Source organism: Aulonocara sp. 'chitande type north' Nkhata Bay, linkage group LG10 (genome assembly GCF_057382095.1).
Source record: "Aulonocara sp. 'chitande type north' Nkhata Bay isolate Kocher_YH1m ecotype deep benthic linkage group LG10, A_spYH_male_GT1.1, whole genome shotgun sequence".
In the NCBI taxonomy this organism is placed as follows: domain Eukaryota; kingdom Metazoa; phylum Chordata; class Actinopteri; order Cichliformes; family Cichlidae; genus Aulonocara; species Aulonocara sp. 'chitande type north' Nkhata Bay.
Genome location: NC_141353.1, coordinates 4845891 through 4869370, shown reverse-complemented (window position 1 = coordinate 4869370; position 23480 = coordinate 4845891). Strand labels below are relative to the sequence as shown.

The window sequence follows — 23480 nt, the reverse complement described above, 5'->3', positions numbered from 1 at the left end:
ATCACAGCCGCAGCGTCACGTCGCGTGACTTGTTACGTACAGCACAAGTGCCAAGCCGCACGTGTGTTTGTTTGGGAAGCAGCCAGCGGGTAATGGAGCCAGCGCGTAATGGAGGAAATGAGTGTGTCGACTAGAAAAATCAACCGAGCGTGACCGAAGAGAAAACAGATGATGGTTCCAATGCCGGAGAGATTGTCGAACGGAAGAGCCATAGAAGTTCCGTAGTGTGAAGGTATTTCGGCTATTTCAAGTCTGACAAAAAACAGAGTAGCGTGCACTGTAAATTGTGCCGAAAGCAAGTCTGGAAATACAATAAACTGGTGCATGCGTCACACTGTGCGCCACGTTATTGTTTCGGTGAAATGAATTTCTACAATACTGTTACTGTTAATTCTACTCTCTGCAGTGTTTAAATGCTTACATATACACACAGTTACTGTCCCTCCACACATACGACTCGGTTCTGCTTCTATGCCCCAGCTTTGTTTACTTTTTCCCACCGAGGCTTCTAGACTTCTAATTGGCCAACATTTCTGCACGGTTAGGAATCTAGCGCCACCTGCTGCTTTGGCATGTTCATAGCAGCGTTTTCCTTCATTTCTGCCTTTATGTGTGGACGGGATTATTTTTTAAAACGAAAACGGAAAATCTCCGTTTTCAAAAATACCCGTGTACGCGTGGACGTAGCCTCAGTCTCTGACTGGAAGCGCTAATTCGTCATTCGGCTTTTGTCAGACTAAAGTAACTGTTTGAAAAGCTCAGCTATACAACAAGGAGAGATTGAGAATTTCCTTTTAGTTCTCAGTTTATTTGATATTGACAAAAGTTAGTCAGTTTTGTCTGTTCTTCTGTAAAACAAACTAAGATTTATTTTTAGAATTAATATTTTGTTTCTAAGTGGAATTGACAATTTAGTAGTCTGTTTCGTTTGTTTTATTTTGAAACTTAAACGCTTTAGCGGCTGCCTTTTGTGTAGTTTGTAATATTTGCCTTTATTTATCTGAAAAAGTCTCATGTTCCTTAAGTACATCTACCCTGTTGAACTTATTATGGGAAATAAATATTTAAATAAAAACAAGCTGCTGATTATTTCACATTTTACTTGTGAGCAACGGCACATTTAAATCTTACAAATATAGTTATTTGGCTTATATCGTGATAGATATCGTTATCGCCTGAAATGAAAAAAACATATCGTGATATGAAAAAATCTCATATCGCCCAGCTCTAATTTGGACCTTTCGTCCACGTGTAAACGGCGTTTTGAATCACCGAAAACTGAGATTTTTTAAAATTCCTGTTAGGTTGGAGCTTTTCGAAAACGTTTTTGCGTTTATGTGTGGATGAGGAATACGGAGTTCGTCATGCAATGTCAGAGGTATGTGCCTTTTATCACGTAACACTGTGCACGCTACGTTATTGTTTACATGAGATGAATTTCTACAATGGCGGATAGAGACAAAATATTGTTACTATTAATCTGACTATCTGCCGTTTTTACACGCTTACATATACACATGCAGTTATTGTCCCTCCATTTAGAAAGGCAGAGGCGTCACGGTGTAATTATTTTACGTGTAGTTTTTTTTTTTCCTGTGTAATAATATTCAACATTGCTATCAATACATTTTTCAAAAAATGCCTCTCTGTGCAAAATGGGTTCAAAAGCATAAGCAACTGTGGGATACTGTTTGTCCATGATTTCGAAAGGGGGAACAAATTGTGGCAGGATCAGCCTGATAATATTTGTATCCCACTGTAACTTAACTGTATAAAGAGCTAAAATCTCCAAAATGTAGTAAGTCATTATAAGAAGTGTTTGTGAACTAAAAATCAAGAATGTGGGGTACTGTTTGTCCGTAATTTGCACAGCCCAGCGTGTGCTCCCGACGCAGGGGAAACTAATTCTGCCGGGGAGACCTACCTTGGCACTTGTCCAGGTGAAGCCAAAGGCAAGATATACTTCATCATATTTTTTAGTATTTGGCTTGGAAGGAAGATGGTTTGGAAACATATTTGGCGATGCTTCATCTTCTGCTTTGCGTTTGTGTGGGACTCCTGTCAAAAACCTGTCCATTATGCTAGCAGTGTCCAAGCCTTCTTTTTTTTATTATTCATACTGCCCCCCACTTTGGGAACCTCTGTGTTAGGCTATCCCCTCTGTAATTTAGCTAATTCCACGCATAGCCAGAAACCTAAACAGAACACACAATAAGAGGCTCTAATGTAAGCGTCCTGTTAACGTTGGTGGCATCAGTCACACAATGGACCTGAAACCAGCACAACAGAGCCAGCAGTGCATTTCTTACTTGGAAATTCCGACGCCACTTCATATTCAAAAAAGAGAGGGGTGGACAAAATCTGACAGTGCAATGCAAACTCTGCTTGTCAGCAACCAGGCTACTCTCAGCGTCAAAAGACTCCCCCTCCAACCCTAAATAAACATCTGGAAGTAAGTTTTAAAAAAAAACCCTCATGTTAGCCTACTGTAAATAGCTTGTTTTAGTTGTGGTAGCTACCTGGTTTATGTACCACTTCAGTATGTTTGATGTTACTATTGCTGTGTGATTTTAGCTAACATTGTTAGCTGCTGTCATGTGCAGTTCTGAAAGCAGTACCAAAATGATTAACAGTAGGGTGGACATTAAGGTTGGGCCATATGTAAAAATTTTCCAACCAACAATCGGCAGTTCGATAAATGAGGATAGGCGATAAATGACGATAGCTACTTTTTGGATTATTCATTTATTTATTTATTTGTTTAAGATGCATCAAATCACACAAAAGACGTCAGAGATTTTTTTTAATGTTCACTGGAAGAGACATTTAAATTTTTTACTTGTACAGGGGAAAAAGAAGCTAGTTTCTCTTTGTTTCCTTCCCAACCGTTGTGTTTTTAAAAAAAATAAAATTTAGATAAAATGTTTTTGTTTTCTTCCGAACATAGGCTGCTGCCTTTCTTTCTTCCTATTATGAGTTTGAGTAAATGAATCGCTGCATTTGGGCGCACTCTGAGGAGGGTGCATTTGCTCATAGCTGAAGAGGGTGCCGTTAAAACAGCGCTATTATTTTTCCCATTGACTGTTCTCACTAATAATGCTAGCTTCAACTAGCATTATTACCAAATTTACTCATGGGCAAATAACTCTAGTAAAAACAATTTGCGAAAGCCTCAGCCTATCCTTGATAGTCGATATATTCGTCCATTTGCCCAACCTTAGTGGACAGTAGGTAAGGCTGCACTTTTGCAGTGATTTTGTATAGAAAACTATTTATGTATCAGTAATATGTTTTCTTTTCGTCTTTCTATTTTCCCAGAGGATGCATCCCAGGGTCATGCACAGTTTACTCAACGCAAACACATTGGATGATGAACAAAGTAGCAAAGACACAACCCCTCCCCTCTCAAATAAGCCATCCTTAGCACTCCAGCCATCACCCAAAAATGAATAAATTCTTGGTATTTGACTTTATAGTCAATGAAGTGCAGCCCTTTTCTACTCTTAAGAAGACCTTATTCTGTAAGATGGTTGAAGGACTAAGTGGGGGCAGAACTCCTGTGTGAAGAAAAATATTGATGACACACATTGAGAAAATCTTTCCAAAAATGAAGGAAGCAATAACTGAAATTCTTCCACATGCTCAAAATGTGTGCACAGCAGCAGATATCTGGACTGCGCATCACAGATGTTTGGCATCTTGTGCCACTGGATGAAGTCAGACACATCTGATATCCTTGTGTTGGTGTTGTTCCCACATCATCACAATTAATGTTGTTCCAGGTTCAACATTGCAAGTGACCAATCACCTTCTCGTGACACCATAATTTTGCGACTTCGAAAAATACCTGCCTTAAAAAAACGTACTTGCGAGGAACCGCCTCTGTCTGCCGATCCAGCAATTTGAATTCCATTCAGGATACTTTTCTTTAATAAAAAGTAAGCATTATAGATAGTTTCCTTGCAATATTGAATTTATCGCTTGGCTTGTATTGATGGGATTTCCGGCTCTTTTTAGAGAACCGGCTCTTTCGGTTCGGCTCACTGAAAAGAGCCGGCTCTTTCGGCTCCGAACCGGCTCTTCAGGTTGTTTTGTTGCTTTAATTAATTTATTATTACCTCCCTTTGTTGAAACCTAAAGCTGAATAGCTGCCTTAACTTTCTGCCAAGAAACAGATGAAAAGAAATTGTTTGGTCTCTGTCAAACAGGTGTTGTTTGTAATGTGTTTTATTCATTACTTTGGGTTGGTTACTGGTTTTTATACCACTTCTTCTGTGCCCGTTGTCTTTAATATTTTTACATTTTTGCTCCATAAAACAGTACTTGTCAGTTTTTGGACATGGAATATCAGCGGTTGAGGTCCCTTGGCTCATCAAAATGGAAGTAAAAGGTTTCAACATCCAGCCTTTTTATGATTGAATACAAAGTATTATAACAGAGTTATCAGTATGTGATTTTGCAAATACTTAATCGTGCTTTATTGTAATTAAGAGTATGACTAAGTATAAGTTTAATAGTAATGATGAATAAGAAAATATAGCCAGAGTAATGAAATGAGTCTAATTCCTAATTCCACATTTCTAGCGTTAACTGAACTTCCAAAAGAGAGCTACACTAGATCACTTAAATTACACAATTGAAAGCATATGTGTATTGTTTGTGTATTTATTTATTCATAAGACTTAATGGGACACCAGAACAAGCTAAAGTAATTGTTGTCAGAGACATTGCAGATCTTGAGAGATTTAAACAAAAGAAATAGAGTTCAGTGTAGAAAAGAATTGCGTTGCTGACTGTGATATGAACAATATCTGATAAGTGTGAGAAAAATAACTATGCATGTGAATGATTGATTACAGTGGTAGAATAAAAACACCAGAACAAATTGTGGCTTTTAAAACAGACTTAGAAAATTATGACTGGCAAAAAGTTTATGTGGAAGACACTAATGATGCATATAATACATTTTTAGATATATTTTAGTCAATGATGATGAAGTAGATTCTACTTCTTGTAAATGTAACTCAATGTTTCTTGGTGGAGTCTGTGAGAGTGACATTGTAGAACTGGTGAGTAAATTCAAGAGTAAAAAATCCATGGATTGTGACGATCTTGACATGTCGCTAATTAAAGAAGTTCTTCATAGTGTCCTTCAGCCATTAACATATATTTGTAACAAATCATTTCAAACTGGAATTTTTCCAGATAAAATGAAAATTGCCAAAGTGATCCCATTATATGATGAAAAACAGTTTGGAATATGTGTGTTCATTGATTTACGTAAAGCCTTTGATACGATAGATCATTCTTTACTTTTACGGAAGTGTGAAAGGTATGGTTTAAGAGGTGTTGTACAATTTTGGTTAAATAGTTACTTGAATAATAGGTGCCAATATGTGAGTATTAATAACATGAAATGTAAACTTAGACAAGTAACTTGTGGAGTTCCACAAGGATCTGTTTTGGGACCTAAGTTATTTTTACTTTATACAAATGATATTTGTACAGCCAGTGATACTTTAAAATATGCGATGTTTGCTGATGGTACAAACTTATTTTGCTCTGGAAAGGACATAGAGAAATTACTGAAAACAGAACTCATGATGTTAAATAGATGGTTTGTATTTAATAAACTATCATTGAATGAAAGTAAAACAAAATTTATGTTATTTGGAGGTAGTGAAAGTAATATCAAAGTAAAACTGAATTTAAATAATGTTGAAATTTAAAGAGTATATGAGACATAATTTTTAGGAGTAATTATTGATGATAAACTCTGTTGGAAGCCCCACATAAAACATGTGAAACGGAAATTGTCCAAGTCTATTTCTATTCTTTATAAAACAAGAGATTCTTTGAATAAGAACTGCCTATATTTATTGTATACTTCCCTTTGTTTGCCTTAAATTACCTATTGTGTGGAAATTTGGGGGAACACATACAAAACATATTTGGATTCAATATTTAAATTGCAAAAAAGAGCTATTAGAATAATAAATAAAGTTGGATATAGGGAGTCCACCAACCAGTTTTTTGTAGGATCATCTATTAGTGATGTGTCGGTCGCGAACGAAATGGCTCTTAGAGCCGGATACTTATCGCAAGCCGCTTCTTTTTGTTTTCATATTTTAATTTATATTTAATTGTGTTGTGGTTTGCAGTGTTTTGTGTTGTTTCACTTTAAATGTGTTTAAAAGGAAAAAGCTGAAAATTTAAATAGTTAAAAGTTGAAATGTAAATAGTTGGTTTTTGTATTGTATGATTTATTTATTACATTTTATGTGGAGTGAATAAATAAAAGTATATTTACGGTGATCCCTAGAGACAAAACACGTACAAACTTCAAAACACGTACAAACCCTGAAGCACATAAAAACTACAAAACACGTAAAAACTCAGAAGCACGTAAAAACTCCAAAACACAACAGAAGTGCTCCAGAATGCTAGGCCCAGTGTTGAGCTTTTGTTACCTAGAGGCTACACAAAGCCAGCAAGTACCAAGGACCGGATTTGGTGTGTGGTAGTATGAATATATATAAGTGCTTGTGTAGAAATACACAAACAATACACATATGCTTTCAATTGTGTCATTTAAGTGATCTAGGTAGCTTTGTTTTGAAGTTCAGTTAACGCTAGAAATGTGCTTTTTGGAGTTTGTATGCGTTTTGTCTCTAGGGGCCACCGTATATATTTATGTATAAACATATATAAATAAAACCACATTTTTTTTACATTGGTAATTCCTTTTGTGCATAATTTCATATTATTGTTTTCTTGGCTAAGGATTTGATTATTCCTATGGGGGTAAGGGATAGGATAATTATAAGCCACAAGGCTTCAGCCTATTCCTTTTTCGGTTACTGTTTGATTGAGTACTTTTATGTAAAATTATAATCTGTTGTTGTTGTTGACCGAAAATAAATTTCATTTCATTTCAAATAATTAAAAAAAAAAAAATGTCCATTTACCTTTTACTACCACACACCAAATCCGGTTGTTGGTACTTCCTGGCTTGTGTAGCCACTAGGTAACAAAAGCTCAACACTGCGCTTAGCATCCTGGAGCACTTCTGTTGTGTTTTGTAGGTGTTTTGGAGTTTGTACGTGCTTCGGGGTTTGTACGTGCTTTGACGTTTGTACGTGTTTTGGAGTTTGTACATGCTTCGGAGTTTGTACGTGCTATGGTGTTTTTACGTGCTTCGAGGGTTGTACGTGATTTGAAGTTTGTACAAGCTTCGGGGTTTGTACGTGCTTTGTCTCTAGCGGCCACCGTAAATATACTTTTATTTATTCACTCCACATAAAATGTAATAAATAAATGATTTAATACAAAAAACCAACTATTTACATTTCAACTATTTAAATGATCAGCTTTTTCCTTTTAAACAAATTTAAAGTGAAACAACACAAAACACTGCAAACCACAACACAATTAAATATAAATTAAAATATGAAAACAAAAAGAAGACATATTCTCTGTCATATGGGCCTGCATGAATAAACTTTCTGAATCCTTTATCATCCACAACTGAAAATAGTTGTGGATGATTACTATACTTTTCTAATGTGACATAGTTTGGCTTTACGACCCTAAAAAAGAAAGCACAAACACCAAAAGAGCAGACACGTGCACAAATATCATTTAAATGTTTTTGTTCACATGGTGTAACCTTGTATATGTTGCAGCAAATGCACAATTTCCAGCCACATTGTTATTTCAGTGATACGAGTAACCTGGATTTATATCAGGTGACATCAAAATCACAAAATTTAAACGTACCCCACTCAAACCTCTGAAAATATGAGCTGACATGTTCTCTGCTTGGATTCTGCGCTTGAGCTTGTCTTCTGTTATTTTCATTGTTTTCTTACCTCCCTACCTGTTTCCAACCTGTCTTCCCAATGTGATGTTTCTGCAATGTATGTATGGTCAGAAGGGGGTTAAATTTTCACTGCAGGTTTATGTGTAACATTGCATGTGACAAATAAAGGCTTGATTGATTGACTGATTGATTACTCCACATGAGCTGGCATTTACCTGATATTCTGAAGGAATCACAGTTTCTGTAAGGACATAAGAGCATAACTTTTGGATGTGTTACACTTCTTTTTCACAAGTGAATACAATCATTAATTTTCATTCCATTATTAATAAGTTATATAATGTCCCAGGCCCAACTTTTACATGATGGCCCAGGACAAATTTAGTTTGATTAGTACAACAAGGATGAACAAATAAACAATGTAAACATTTCAGAACAATAAAACACCAAAATACATCCAACGTTTGATCAGGGATCTGTCTTGTTCATTCAGCGTGGAATCTCAGGAAGCAGTTGTGATCGGGGGTGAAGCAGAGGTGCACATTGCATTTGCAGCACATTGCTTTTGGTGTACCATTGCACACTGGCACCCTGCATCGTCCCTTGTCCCCAGTCATAATCAGCCAGTGGGTTGTTTGATCCAGGCGGACATCTTGGACTGGAATGGGAGCTGTGCGTCCTTTCTTCCTCTTCTCCTCATATGCGCCAGCAATGGACTGGCTGGGACAACCTCTCCAGGCTCTTCCCACACATGCAGAGGCCCTCTGCAATGTATGATTTGAAGGTATAGAGCCTCATTTGGTCTTTCTGCTTCATGCCAGTGCCTTCACAGTCTCTTCGGTAGAGCAGCCAAGTGGTAATGGTGATCATGTCCAGGAAGTGGAACAACAGCCGGTGGTACCATTTCTTGGATCTAACAATGTGAGTGTGTAAACAGATTTGTGTCCCCACAACAATAAGTAATATACGTCCACACACAGACACACAATTACTTTACCAACTGACTGACCAACCATGTGACTATGATCATATAAATGCACACAAACACATCTCTACACACATATGCTAATGCATTACATTGCCTGAAAAAAAATTAACTGCACAGTGTTGCTTCAAGGCAATGAATGAAAATTAACAGTTTAAAAAGTAGAACAATCAAATATACTTCTTAACATATTTATGCACATGCAAGTAGAGCAAGGCGATATCACCAAAAATATTTATCACGATATATATTTGAAAATTTGCGATAACGATATAACTGACATAATCGATGCGAGACAAAATGCAACTCCACAACTTTACAAGCGTAAAAAAAACATCCACTTATTTTCACTTAAACAAGCAGCTGTTTTTTTATGTGCATTAAAGCTATATAAAAATTTAACAGTGCAAATGCAAATTCCTTGCTGAAAGTTTAACCAAAAGGCATTTCCAGTAGAAATGGGCTGACATATCCTAAGCATAACCATGTACAATATCCACTGAAGTTAAAAAGAGGTGCTTTGCAACATTAAACTGCAGTGTGCCAAATAGTCAAATGCGTATTTTTCATACCATAAGGTGCACGGGATTATAAGACACATTAAGCGACACAAAGCAGTCAGATAAGTCAAACTTTATTCAACTCATTCTTCTTGCTTCCTCCACTTCTGTACCATTGATTCATTAATGCTGTATTCTATCACAGCTGCTCAATTCCCATGTTGTTGCAGTATATTAATGACTAACCTTCTATTGTGGATGGATTATCTCAGTTGTTCTCCTGACTGAAGTTTGGGCCGTTTACAGCATCCTGCCATGCGATTGCATTTGTCTCTAACCATCAGGAACCCTCATGTTGACTTTTATCGAGTGGAAAAGTGTTAGTGTTCGTCCTCCAGCTTCACTGTTTATGTTATGCTAACATAGCTGTGTCGCTAGCGATGACGTAGCACATCATTATATACCACCTAGCCCAACTTCAGTAACCTTACAAAGGTCACTGCTGTTCAGTTTCCTGTCTTCATTTATGTTGGAAGTGATAGCAGAGCTGTACATTTGAATTTTTTCAGAAATCTCTGTCAGAACATGCTATTGGATTGTTAAGTGATGACGTGACGAATCCTACTTCCGGGCCTAAAGTAGTCTGCGTTTAATATGGCTTTTGTGTTGTTAACATGTTTAATGTTTTGTATTTTCTTCTATTTGATCTCAAAAAGCTCCTAAAACAGTCAGTGATCATTGTTGACCTCCCTCGGCTTTTATTACCGCTAATCATTTATTTAAGCTCAGTTTTTAAAACCTTACGATGTAACTACAGCCCAGCCCATGCAGCAGTATATGAATGACTAACCTCGTATTGTCGATGGATTATCTCAGTTGTTCTCCTGGCTGAAGTTTGGTCCTTTTACAGCATCCTGCCATGCGATTACATTTGTTCCTGACCACCGAGAACACTCACGTTAACTTTTATCGAGTGGAAAAAAAGTTAGCTTGTTTATATTATGCTAACATAGCTGTGTCACTAGTGGTCACGTAGCACATCATTATATACCAGCTAGCCAAACTTCAGTAACCCTACAAACGTCACTGCTGTTTAGCTTTCTGTCTTAATTTATGTTGGAAGTGATAAGATAAGATAAGATAACCTTTATTAGTCCCACACGTGGGAAATTTGTTTTGTCACAGCAGGAAGTGGACAGTGCAAAAGTTATGAGGCAAAAATTAGAATACAATAAGAATAAATACAGTACACAACTGTACAGAATAGAATAAAATAAAATACTATACAGTAGAATAAAATAAAATAAATATACAATAAGATAAAAATAGAATACAAATACTATATACAACTGAGTAAAAATACAACGATGACAGAAAGGATTATTGCACTTAGTATTATAGCAGAGCTGTACGTTTTCATTTGTTTCCAAAACCCCGCAGTCAGGACATGCTATATTGTTTTTAGATAGAAGCTAGCGAGCTAACTTCCTGCTAACTTCTAACTCCGTTAAATGTCATAAATTCCATTTTCATGGATGCCTGGATGTTAAACTCAATTGTTACACCTGGTAGAGCAGAACGCTGATCATTTTATTAAAGATGAAAGACTTTAGACAGTTTTTCAACTCTCAGTAATGCCATAGTGATCGTTTGATATATGGACCTGCAGCGGAGTTTAGGCTCAGACACGGATAGTAACGTCAGACTGAACAACCGGATATCATGCTTGGGTAACTAGCGAAACTAGCGAGCTAACTTCCTGCTAACTTTAACTCCGTTAAATGTAATAAATTCTGTTTTCATGGATGGATGTTAAACTTAATTGTTACACCTGGTAAAGCAGCAATGCTGATCGTTTTATTAAAGATGAAAGAATTTAGACAGTTTTTAACTCTCAGTGATGCTGCAGTGTTCATTTGACTTTGGGACCTGAAGCGAACGGAGTTTAGGACCCAGATTTACGAGCACGTTAGTCCGACAAATACGGCAATAACGATGGCCACTTGCATGTTCTACAAAAAAAAAGAAAGTGCTTTGGTGGGTATCTGACAGACAAACACCAAACCAGTTCCACATCACTGAAGTGGCACCATTTTCACAAACCAATTCTGGTTCATCCGTTTCACTCAACGATCCGCTTTCTCCCTTCTCATTCTCTGTTACCGCCATGCGCGTATGAAAACAAAGGCACTGCGCATGCGCGTTTTACCCATATATTATTGCGATATTTCATTTACTTATCGTTGCCTAACATTGCACCTCTATTACCGTGAACGGTATAATATGGCCCGGCCCTACATGCAAGTACACTCAACAAAAATATAAACGCAACACCTTTGTTACTGCTCCCATTCCCCATGGGATGGACGTAGAGACCTAAAATTCATTCCAGATACACAATATAACCATTCCTCCCAAACAGTGGTCACAAATCAGTCCAAATGTGTGGTAGTGGGCACATCTGCTATACTGAGATAATCCATCCCACCTCACAGGTGTGCCACATCAGGATGCTGATCTGACATCATGAGTAGTGCACAGGTGTACCTCAGACTGCCCACAACAAAAGGCCACCCTGGAATGTGCAGTTTTGTCTCACAGCAAAATGCCACAGATGCCACAAGCAATGAGGGAGCGTGCAATTGGCATGCTGACAGCAGGAATGTCAACCAGATCTGTCGCTCGTGCATTGAATGTTCATTTCTCAACCATAAGCCGTCTCCACAGGCGTTTCAGAGAATATGGCAGCACATCCAACCGGCCTCACAACCGCAGACCTCGTGTAACCACACCAGCCCAGGACCTCCACATCCAGCAGGTTCACCTCCAAGATCGTCTGAGACCAGCCACCCAGACAGCTGCTGGAACAATTGGTTTGCACAACCAAACAATTTCTGCACAAACTGTCAGAAACCGTCTCAGGGACGCTCAACTGCATGCCCGTCGTCCTCATCGGGGTCTTGACCTGACTCCAGCTCATCGCTGTAACAGACTTGTGTGGGCAAATGCTCACATTCGATGGCGTCTGGCACGTTGGAGAGGTGTGCGCTTCACGGATGAATCATGGTTCACATTTTTCAGGGCAGATGGCAGCTGAGAATGTCCCAGTTCTTGCATGGCCAGCATACTCACCGGACATGTCACCCATTGAGCATGTTCGGGATGTGCTTGACCAGCGTATACGACAGCGTGTACCAGTTCCCACGAATATCCAACAACCTCGCACAGCCGTTGAAGTGGAGTGGACCAACATTCCACAGGCCACAATTGACAATCTGATAAACTCCATGCGACGATGTGTTGCACTGCATGAGGCAAATGGTGGTCACACCAGATACTGACCGGTTCTGGGTCCCCAGACCCCCAATAGCGCAAAAAACTGCACATTCCAGGGTGGCCTTTTGTTGTGGGCAGTCTGAGGTACACCTGTGCACTACTCATGATGTCAGATCAGCATCCTGATGTGGCACACCTGTGAGGTGGGATGGATTATCTTTTTTTTGTTTTTTGTTTTGTTTTTTTTTGCCTGTCCCGTTTGGCTCTTTTGCCATCAGAATTGTTGTCTAAAGGCAAAGAAAGATGCCCAACGGATTTACTTTACCAAATTGACCATCCCAGCCTTGCCGTAATGGTCCATTTGATTCACCTTTTATTCTTTATTTTATTTTCACTTACTGAATACGGGACAGACTTGACTGGGGGAAAGAAGGGGAGAAAGAAAGAGGGAAAGAGAAACAGCTGAGAAGAGGGACGGGGGAGAAGGGCAAAAAACATAAACCAACAGAATGAGCAGAAAAGAAAAAAAAAAGAAATAAAAAATGCATATATCAATCACCTGGATCACCTGCTGAGAAAGAAAAAAGAAAACAAGCAGAAGAGAACAAGAGTAATAGAATAAACAACATCACAATGATATATGGGAATATGACAGTAAATACTAAATATTAAACATTATTGTGCAGCACATAAGATCAACAGAACACAGTGTGCTTTGAGGTAGGAGCCAAAAAGGGTGTAGTTTGTGGGTGTGATCACCCGTGTGTACACCTGTGAGCATGGACGCGCTTGTTTTTTTAAAAGGTTCCTTCATGTAATGATCTGCTAGAGGGTGTGGGGGGGCCACAGCCCCGTCCTCCAGGGCATGAAGCAGGTATGGAGGAGATCAAAACTCCAGACATCCAGAGGCCCCCAGAACACAAGAGACCAAGGAAGACCAACAGAGGGGCAGCCGCGCCACTGTCCCAGAAAGAGCTGAGGAGAGTCCCAGATGAGGGCTCACTCAGCAGCCGCGGAGCAGAAGCCAGGGGGAGTTGCAGTGACGCGCCCGTGAGCTCCGCCGGCAGCCAGCCGTGCCTGAGTGACCGAGCCCCAGGCCGAGAGGCCGGGGCACCCCACCTCCGAAGTGGCCCGAGCGAGCCCCAGGCTCCAGGCCCCGATAAGCGGCCGCCAAGGAGTGAGCCGGTGTGTACCTGGACGCCCACCCCCGGACACAAAGAACCACCAACGCACCGATGTCTGAGGGAGTCCGCCACTGGCAGGGGAAGTGGTGGTAGGGGGAGATAGGCCTCCAAACCTTGGAGGGCCTGAGATGTCCCCAGAGAGGTGGCGCCTGACACCCAACCTGACATATAGACACAGAAATACAGGCACACACATATACAAACATCCATTCCCACCCTCATGCTCTCATATGCACTTACTCCACACTCAACCAACGTGGAGACAGACATAAAGAGACGCTGTACACACGATCACACTCCCCAAGCGTACTCTACAAACCGGGTCTAGGTACCCTTGCCCCTGGAGGGGGAACTGCACCCAGACCCAGGTGGTGTTACCCTTTTCCCTGCGGTGGGGGGAGGCAGACCGACTCCGCAGCAGCAGGGAGGCCCCACACTCCAGACCGCAGTCGGACGGCCAACTCCTCCTCCTAGCCCCCCCGCTCCAGCAGGTCGCAGAGAACGGGGGTGAGAGAAGACTCCAAACCTCCCTCCACCCGCTCATTGTAGTGTTGATGCATGTGTGTTCTAAGGTGCATTTAAAACCCAGGAGGGCATGGAGCTACCTGCCAGAGAGCAGCAGGTAAGTGCATGGTCCCTCCTGCTAGCCCTCAATGTCTACGTGTATTTAACCTTGAGAGGTGGGCAACGACGCCAGGGGTGGGGTGTACACCCTGATGGTACTTTGGATTCCGTGTATCGTGCCCACCCCCAAGATCCTATATGTATGTGTAATGAGAGTGTGAGTAATGTGAATGTCTAAGTTGTGGGATAAAATTGAGGCAGAGGCAGCCAGAAGGGGACCGGGGGGTAGCCTCCTCTGCACCCTGGTGACATACCCCTACTCCAAGGTCCTGCATGTGTGGGTGGTTGTGGTGGAGCGGGAAGAGGGAGGCAGCTGGAGATGGGGAGGGAACGAAGGGAGGGGCAGGGTAGGCACCCCCATACTCCGCGACCCGCCAGGGAAAGGGGGCCCAGGCCCATCCAGACCGGGGCCCAGTGCAGCAGCGCCTCCCGGCCCCACAGAGCCCGGGACAGTCCACCCAACCCCACCACAGAGAAAACTGCACCCACCCCACCATCCACTCATCTTCCAGACTACATAAGACAATAAACACCCAGGCTGAGATCTTCCTCCACCTCTCCTGTATCTCCCCCTCCTGCAGAGGGAGCTCCCGAGGAGAGGAAAGCTCCTGCAAGATGTGACAATCTCCCCCACCAGTTGAAGAGCCCCCCAGGTGGCTCGATGCACCAGCGGCACCCTGCTCCAGGGGTGGGCCCCCATGCACCCACCCGCCCACAACCCCGGCAACACACCAACCAGGACCCAAGCCCCCGAGGCCCGGCCCGGGCCCCAGCCCAGAGACGGAGCGCCCATCCCGGACCCACCCAGGGGCAGCCAGGCTACCAGGTCAGTAACCCACGTCCGTCAGCACAGACCCTCCCCTAGCCCCGCTGCATGCAGCCGCGAGGAAACAGTCACCTGAGAGCCAACAGAGCCCCTAACCGGACATGACCGCTACCCCGGGTTGAGCCCCCCAAGGAAGATGCCTCCGGGGAACCCCCCGACGCCCTAAGCCTGTCCCTACCCCCACACCAATCACAACAGTGAAGGCGGGACCAAACTATGACCCCCCACCCCCACTAGGTGATGGAGCTGATCAAAGGAGCCCAGAGCAATTGATCTGATGTGGTGGCAGAGGCTGTATCAAGACTAATGTAATCTAATAGATAATTTCTATATTGGTTAGAATTAAGATTATTTTTATTTTTCCAGTTCATGAGGACAGTTTTCTTGGCTATGCATAGGGCAGTGAAAACCATATGGGCTATATTCTTTTCTGAAGTGACATTATCTAAGCTGCCCAACAAACACACTAAGGGGGAAGTTGGAATGTTACATTTCAGACACTTCGATAAGTCTTCACATATCTCGCGCCAAAACTTCTGAACTGGTGGACAGAACCAAAGAGCGTGGATATAATTGTCCGGTGAATTGGTTTGGCAGTGTGAGCAGTTGTTGGTAGACGTAAAGCCCATCTTGAACATCCGATGACCTGTATAGTGCACTCTATGTAATATTTTGTATTGAATTAATTGAAGACTGGGATTTCTAATTAGATGAAAGGTTTTTAAGCAAATCTGAGACCAGAAGTTTAGGTCTAAGTTAACTGATAAATCCGCTTCCCATTTTGCAATAGGAAGTGATATTGATTCATCTGTTTTGGAAAGCATTCTGTATATTTTGGATAGTAATTTGGGGGTTTTAAGAGTAAGAAATTGAACCACACTTGGTGGTGTTTGTAGTTCAACTTGACCCGGTTTAAATTTCTTTTTTACTATGGATTTAATTTGTTGATATTCTAAAAATCTTTTCTTGTTGATTCCATATTGTGTAACTAGTCCGTCAAATGAGATAAATTCTGTTCCTTCTAGTATATGTTCTAAATATTTGATTCCTTTACCACTCCAATCTGAAAAGTTTATCATATTATTGTTTTGTAATATGTCAGGGTTGTTCCAGATAGGTGTACGTTTGCATGGGATTAATGAAGACGCCGTCAATTTTAGAAACTCCCACCATGCTGTCAGAGAAGAGCTGATGTTGATGCTTTTGAAGCATTCATGTCGTTGGATGTTTGAGCTGATAAATGGTAGGTCTGAGATCTCTAGATTATTGCAAAGTGCTTGTTCTACATCTAGCCAAGGTTCATCTAAGAGGGTATGTTTTAGCCATCCTGAGATAAACTGAAGCCTGTTGGCTAAGAAGTAGTGCTGAAAGTTAGGCAGTTCTAGTCCTCCTTTATCCTTGGTCTTTTGTAGTGTTTTTAAGCTTATACGTGGGGGTTTATTTTTCCAAAGGAATTTGGACATACATGAATCTAGAGATCTGAACCAATCTTGTGGCGGTTTAGTTGGGATCATTGAGAATAAATAATTTATTTTTGGTAAGACCATCATTTTTATAGCGGCAACCCTTCCCATGAGTGATATGGGTAGACATTTCCATCTAGCCAGATCATCTTCTACCTTCTTTAAAAGTGGGATATGGTTTAATTTAGTTAGATCTGCAAGCTTGGGAGAAACATTAATACCTAAATATTTTATATTTCCCGATTGCAGTGGTGTAGAAGAGGAATTATGGAGGGAGCAATTAATCGGTAGAACTGTAGATTTTGACCAGTTAATTGAGTAATCTGATATTCTTGCAAAAGAGTTTATCAATTCAATCACCCCAGAGATATTGGTTTGTGAATTTTGGAGAAAGAGTAACACATCATCCGCATAAAGGCTGATTTTATGTTCCACGTTCTTGCATTTTATGCCCTTAATTACTGAATTCTGTCTAATTGCTGCTGCTAGTGGTTCAATAAAAATTGCAAATAGTGAAGGGGAGAGTGGGCATCCCTGCCTGGTGCCCCTCAAGAGACAGAAGCTGGAGGATGTCTGGTCATTTGTTCTAACACAAGCTGTTGGGGAGTTATATAATATTTTTAACCAGTTTATGAAAGAGGATCCAAAACCAAATTTGTGTAAAGTTGCAAATAGAAATTTCCAGTTAACTCTGTCAAATGCTTTTTCTGCGTCTAAAGAGAATATTGTAGTTTCTAGGTTTTTACTGTATGAGTAGTCTATCAAATTAAGTAATCTACGTGTATTTGTTGATGAGTGCCTACCTTTTATGAAACCAGTTTGGTCAGGATGAATTAAGAGGGGGGTTATTTTCTCCAGTCTCTTTGAGAGAGCTTTGCAGATTATTTTAAGGTCTACATTTATAAGGGATATTGGACGATAGCTTGAGGGATATACAGGGTCTTTGCCTGGTTTTAGCAGGAGATTAATGTTTGCAGAATTCATATTTGATGGAAGTCTGCCCTTTTCTTTAATTTCCAACAACGTTCTGTAGAAAACTGGTGCTAGAATCGACCAGAATTCTTTGTAGAATTCTGCAGGAAAGCCGTCTGGACCTGGAGCCGTATTATTGGGCATACTTATCAGGGCTTCCTGGAGTTCACCTGGTGTCAGTGGTGAATCCAGTGCCATTGCTTGAGTGTCTAATAATTTTGGAAGAGTTATGTTGTCCAAAAACTGATCAATTTCTTTTTTAGATGGGTTTATTTGTGGTGAATACAACGTTTTATAGAAATCCCTGAAAATGTTGTTTATTTGTATTGGATCATATATTGTGTTCTCAGATGAATCTTGAACAGCACATATAGTTGTTTTTTCTTTATTTATTTTTAGCTGGTTTGCTAGAAATTGACCAGATTTATTACCATGTTCATAATTTTGTAGGCGTAGTCTTTGTACTAAGAATTTTGGTTTTTTTTATCAATTATCTCATTTAATTCTAGTTTAGTTTTGCGTATTTTGTTCAATGTTTCCTGATCTTGGTGGGATGCGTAGGCTTCTTCTAGTGATTTGATTTTTTTTTCTAATTCCTGAATATTTTTGTTTTCTTTTTATGTGATGAGAAAGAAATTATTTTACCTCTCATCACAGCTTTCCCTGCTTCCCATAGAACAGAAGCTGATGTTTCGGGAGTGTCATTATAGTCCAAATATGAAGTCCACTCTTTTTTAAAATATTTAATAAAGTCTTCATCTTTAAGTAGTGATATATTAAATCTCCAGTTTTTTCTTGGCGTAGTATTATTCTTGTGCATTAGTGTTAAAGATACAGGACCATGATCGCTGACAGCTATAGGGTGAATCTCAGTGTCTGAAATGTCGTTCAGCAGTGAGCTGCTGACCAAAAAATAATCCAGACGAGAGTAGGAGTGATGGACATGTGAGAAAAAAGTATATTCCTTACTGGTGGGGTGAAGGGAGCGCCATGCATCGCAAAGACCAAAGTCGCTCATATACTGTTTGATTATATTTATGGACTGCCAATTACGCTGAGTTCCCGCTGTATTGAGCCTATCCATGTCTTCATTTAGTCCAAGGTTGAGGTCGCCTCCAAGAACAAGTGTGCCATCTAAGTGTTCAGAGAGTGCACTGAAAAAACCGTGAAAGAATGAGGGATCATCAACATTTGGACCATATACACTTGCAATACATAGCTTTTTATCAAGTATAGATAGTTTAATGATTAAGAATCTGCCCTCTGGATCTATAACTGTATCGAGTACTGTGAAATTAATATTTTTATGTATTAAAATTGCTACTCCCCTTTGTCTAGAATTATAACAAGCTGAGAACACATTGGGAAACTCAGGTGTTTTAAGTTCATTCGAACCTCTAAGAGGTCTGTGGGTCTCTTGTAAAAGGACAAGATCTGCCTGTAGTTTTTTGAGTTGGTTAAATATTTTTAACCTCTTTACTCTGGAGCCAGCTCCATTTATATTCCATGTAATGAACCTCAGTGTACCCATAGATGTTTGTGTATAACTAGGGATGTATGCTGTGTGCGTCGCTTAGACAGGTGGAGAGAATACGTCACTTGTTCATAAATAAAGAGAAGGAGAGAGAGAAAAAATGTGTGGCGAGATGCTCCCTGAGTCTGACTTTGTGTATGCATAGTTACTAATATGAGTAGGCTTGGCTTAAGTGTGTGTGTATCTTATATGACTGTGTGCGCTGTCTGACTGATGTAAATGTGCTGCCGTTGAGCGCATGGTGCGTATGTGTCGAAATAAAGGATGTTTGTGGATGAGTGTCGAAGCAGGTGATCGAGGCAGTGAAAGGAATAAAGAAAGAAACCAAGGACAGGGGTGAGCAGCATAAAACCAAGAGGGGGAAAAGAGCGGGAAAAAAAACGAGAAAAAAACAAACAAAAACAAAACGTAAACATTCCAATTAAATCACTGACGGAGAGTGACGGTGTTAATTCTGCTATGAAATCACACTTTAAGATGCGATTTGATACTGGTAAGTTAAACAGATGTTAATGCAAGTTAGTGTGAGTGGATAGGGAAAGGGTGCAGCTGATTCTTATCTGGTGTGAGGTTAATACAGCCACGGAGTGATGTCGGGGTCGCGGTGGAGCTGTCCGTCCACGTACAGCCGGTCCACAGCGATGACAGCGCGGTAGCCCTTCTGGATGAAGCCGCGTCGGATTGGGAAGAGGACCCTGCATCGTTCCAAGATCTCTTTGGGGAACTGGTCGTTCACGCTGAAGTCCGTTCCTTTTAATTCCCTGCCGCGGCTTTTCACATGTTGCTTTTGTTTGAAGTGGCCGAATTTGGCCACGATAGGACGTGGTCTCCCGGCCGTAGCCCGAATGGGGCCGAGGCGATGTACCCGATCGAAGACGATGTTCTTCACAGTGTCCTCCGGCAGCTTCAGGTGGGTTTTGATGAAGCTTTTTACCGTGGTCTCCGCGTCCTCTCCAGCGGCTTCTGGAATACCAGAAAATACCAGATAATCACGCATGCTACGAGCTTGTAGATCGATAACTGTTTCTTTTATTTTTTTATTTTCTCTATTGAGCTGGGTAACATTATCTGTGAGACATTTCACCGACTCCCTTAGCGTGGCATTTTCAGCAGCAAGCGTTTCCACCTGCTGCTGGCTGTACTCCAGGGATTCTCGCAAGCATTTAAATTCTCGGTGAAGAATCTCCACCAAGGACAGCCTTGCGTCGAAACTGGACAATCGCTTGTCGATTGACTCCAGTATGTCAGCAATATCTTTGCCGGCTGGCGATGTTGAGCCGGGGGAATCTGCCGGGCGTTGTCTTTTCGACGACGGCGTCTCAGGTTTGGCCGGGGAAGCTGCACACTGGGTCTTCTTCATCACGAGATCCTGAAAGCACTGATCAATATAATCTTGGAGAGTCTCTAAACTCTCCTCGTTGTTCTCCAGGGTGTTGGAGATTATTTAGACAAATAGTGTTAGTTATAAGACAATTGATAAGTGTATTTGGTAATACTGAAGTTTAAATGAATTTGTTCAAATCTAAACTACCATTTGCTTTAATTTTCCGCCAAAATCTCTGACGTCAGTTAAAACATGAGTTGCTTACCTTGTCCGTCACTTCCGTCACTTACCTCTACCGCCTCCCACTTCGAAAGCCTGGATGGATTATCTCAATATAGCAGATGTGCCCACTACCACACATTTGGACTGATTTGTGACCACTGTTTGGGAGGGATGGTTATATTGTGTATCTGGAATGAATTTTAGGTCTCTACGTCCATCCCATGGGGAATCGGAGCAGTAACAAAGGTGTTGCGTTTATATTTTTGTTGAGTGTATTTGTTATATACATTTATTTCACTATAAACGTGTAAAATAGTGATCTTTATCTTACCTCCTAATGGAGATGTCTCTCATGTAGTGCAGCTTGCAGAAAGAGGTTCCCCCCCCCCCAAATGAAACTCACACCACCTTCAACTCATCCTTTTATTGGACAGAGCTGTGCCTGGTAGCATTAGTTGACAAAAAAAAGTTGGGGTTTTTTGAAGGAACAGTGTGAGGCATGAAAATGTGGTTTGTTGGCTCAGGACAACGCTATGCAGTAGAGGGATAAATTACTGTTAATCTCCATAGACTCAAGAATTCAAGTCAATTTCCACAGCTATGGGCCAGTTAATTATGTGTACAGCTGATATTTTTATTCATAGATTCAGCACACAACCATTAGGCTAGGCTATTTAGATCGATTTCTCTTTACTTATGTTTGTAAAATGATCAGGGAAGCTACTGTGATTTTGCCTGACAACATTTTTATGACAGCTAAATTTACTTGTACTTTCATAATAGATCATAATACATTGACACTCAATTTTCTGTCTAGCGCAGCAGTCCCCAACCCCCGGGCCACGGACCAAAGTCGTTTGGTACGGGGGGGTGCAAGAGTTGATGCTCGGACGTGAACTTTATGGTTTTCAGGGGGGGTTTTTTGTTGGGTTTTTTTCACGTTTTTATTGTTAACTCTATTTCCCTGGGTTGGGGACTGTCATGGTCTGGGTGGTTTTCCACAGCATCGGCTCCTCCCCACTGGGTGGAGTCTTTGTTGTTCCTCACCTGATGGCAATCATACCAGCAGTATTTATGACCTGTACACTCAACTGGTCTTCGCCAGATTATCTGCCAACTTTAGTCAGTTCTCGGCCTCACGTCTGTTCCTTGATGACTCATCGTGTATATTAACCTTATTTCCTCTGTTTTCTCGTCAGCCTCTGAAACCCACCTACCAAGCTCTCCTGGATACAAGTTTGCAGCCGCCGGTAATCTCTCCCCTTTTTGGAACTGCCAGTCTCTCCTGCCTGCCTCCCTGCATTGCACGCAGCACCCACCTGGACCTCTCCTGCCTCCCCCCTCCACGCAACCCCCACCTGCAAGCTTGTAAGACAGCTCAGTGTATTATTCTCAGATTCACTCGCAGCTCTCTGTGGGATTCCCCTGACTGCTCTCTCTTCTGTTTCAGTGCCCTGGCCAGCCACAGTTTCCCCTGCCCAGTCCCTGCACCCAGTTATCCCTGCCATCTAGTCATAGTCACAGTATTTTCTCTCGCCTCAGACGTCTAGTTTATGTTCCTTAATTCTAGTCTGAAATTTCTGTTAGCCTCTGAGCATTGTAAATAAAGACTCTTTTCGTTACACCGCACCTCTGGCCTCCGGGTTTGAAACTGCACTTGAGTCCATCCCATTTCCACGGGCCACTGTGCCATGACAGGGGACCACTGGTCTAGAGAACACTGGTTAGCCAATGCTGTCGTCAAGTAGCCTATCACTAGCAAACAAACAGCAAGCCAAGCGATGAATTCAATGTTGCAAGAAAAATATGTATAAAGCTTACTGTTTATTAAAGAAAAGTATCCTGAAAGGAATTCAAATTGGTGGATCGGCAGACAGAGGCGGTTTCTCGCAAGTGATGTCACAAGAAGGTGATTGGTCACTTGCAATGTTGAACCTGGAACAACATTAATTATGATGATGGGAACAACACCAACACGAGGATATCAGATCGTGCTAGTATCGCTGTAGGTCTGCTGTACTGGCATGTAAGAGGATAAGAGGCCGTCACACCTATTGTGGTATCGTAAGGAATTACTTGTTTATATATATATATATATAGTCTGAAAGCCAAGTTATCTGAAAAGTTGACAGTGCAAAGTGCAATTTTCAACTCACATCCTCTCAGCAATCATCAAAGCAATTGACACTCAATTTGCAGCCTGGCCTCCCGTGAGGCAAGGATGGCAGCATCCACAATCCCAAAATTTCAACTTTGGTGGCTTGCTGATGATGAAAGAGAATCCATGAGAAGAACAATGATCCAAAGGCTCGTCTCCTCAACACAGAACCTTCTAATAATACCAGCACCACTGGACATGCCTCAGTGGGAAATGAGCCAGAAGATAATGATGACAACTTCTTCAGTTTTCAGAGTCCACAGGTGATCTGTTCCACAGCGGAGGATGGAGGTACAGAGGTATCTTCAAGATTCAGATAAGACATTGCCTCATTAAAGGCATATCCAGTGATCAGAGCCCTCTTCTTGAAATACAATACGACTCTGCTGTCAAGTGCTCCTGTCAAACATCTCTTTAGCCATGGAGGACTTGTTTTCACCCCACACTGTAACCGCATGACAGACAAACACTTTGAACAGGTGCTCTTGCTGCGTTACAACTGCCTTTACTGGACTGTAGACTAAGTGGAAAAGATGTAGGTAGGTTGCTGAAACTATCTTGGTATTGTTCACAGATAAGGCTTGTAACCT

General features: G+C 41.2%; 1 long non-coding RNA gene across 1 annotated transcript; it reads left to right on the top strand.

Moving 5' to 3' along the window:
• The first annotated feature begins 1315 nt into the window (after positions 1-1315).
• LOC147320064 (uncharacterized) lies at positions 1316-22302 on the top strand. Its single transcript, XR_015131203.1, has 3 exons — positions 1316-1378; positions 21932-22100; positions 22183-22302. It is a non-coding gene; the product is annotated as an uncharacterized LOC147320064 (long non-coding RNA).
• The last annotated feature ends 1178 nt before the right edge of the window (positions 22303-23480 follow it).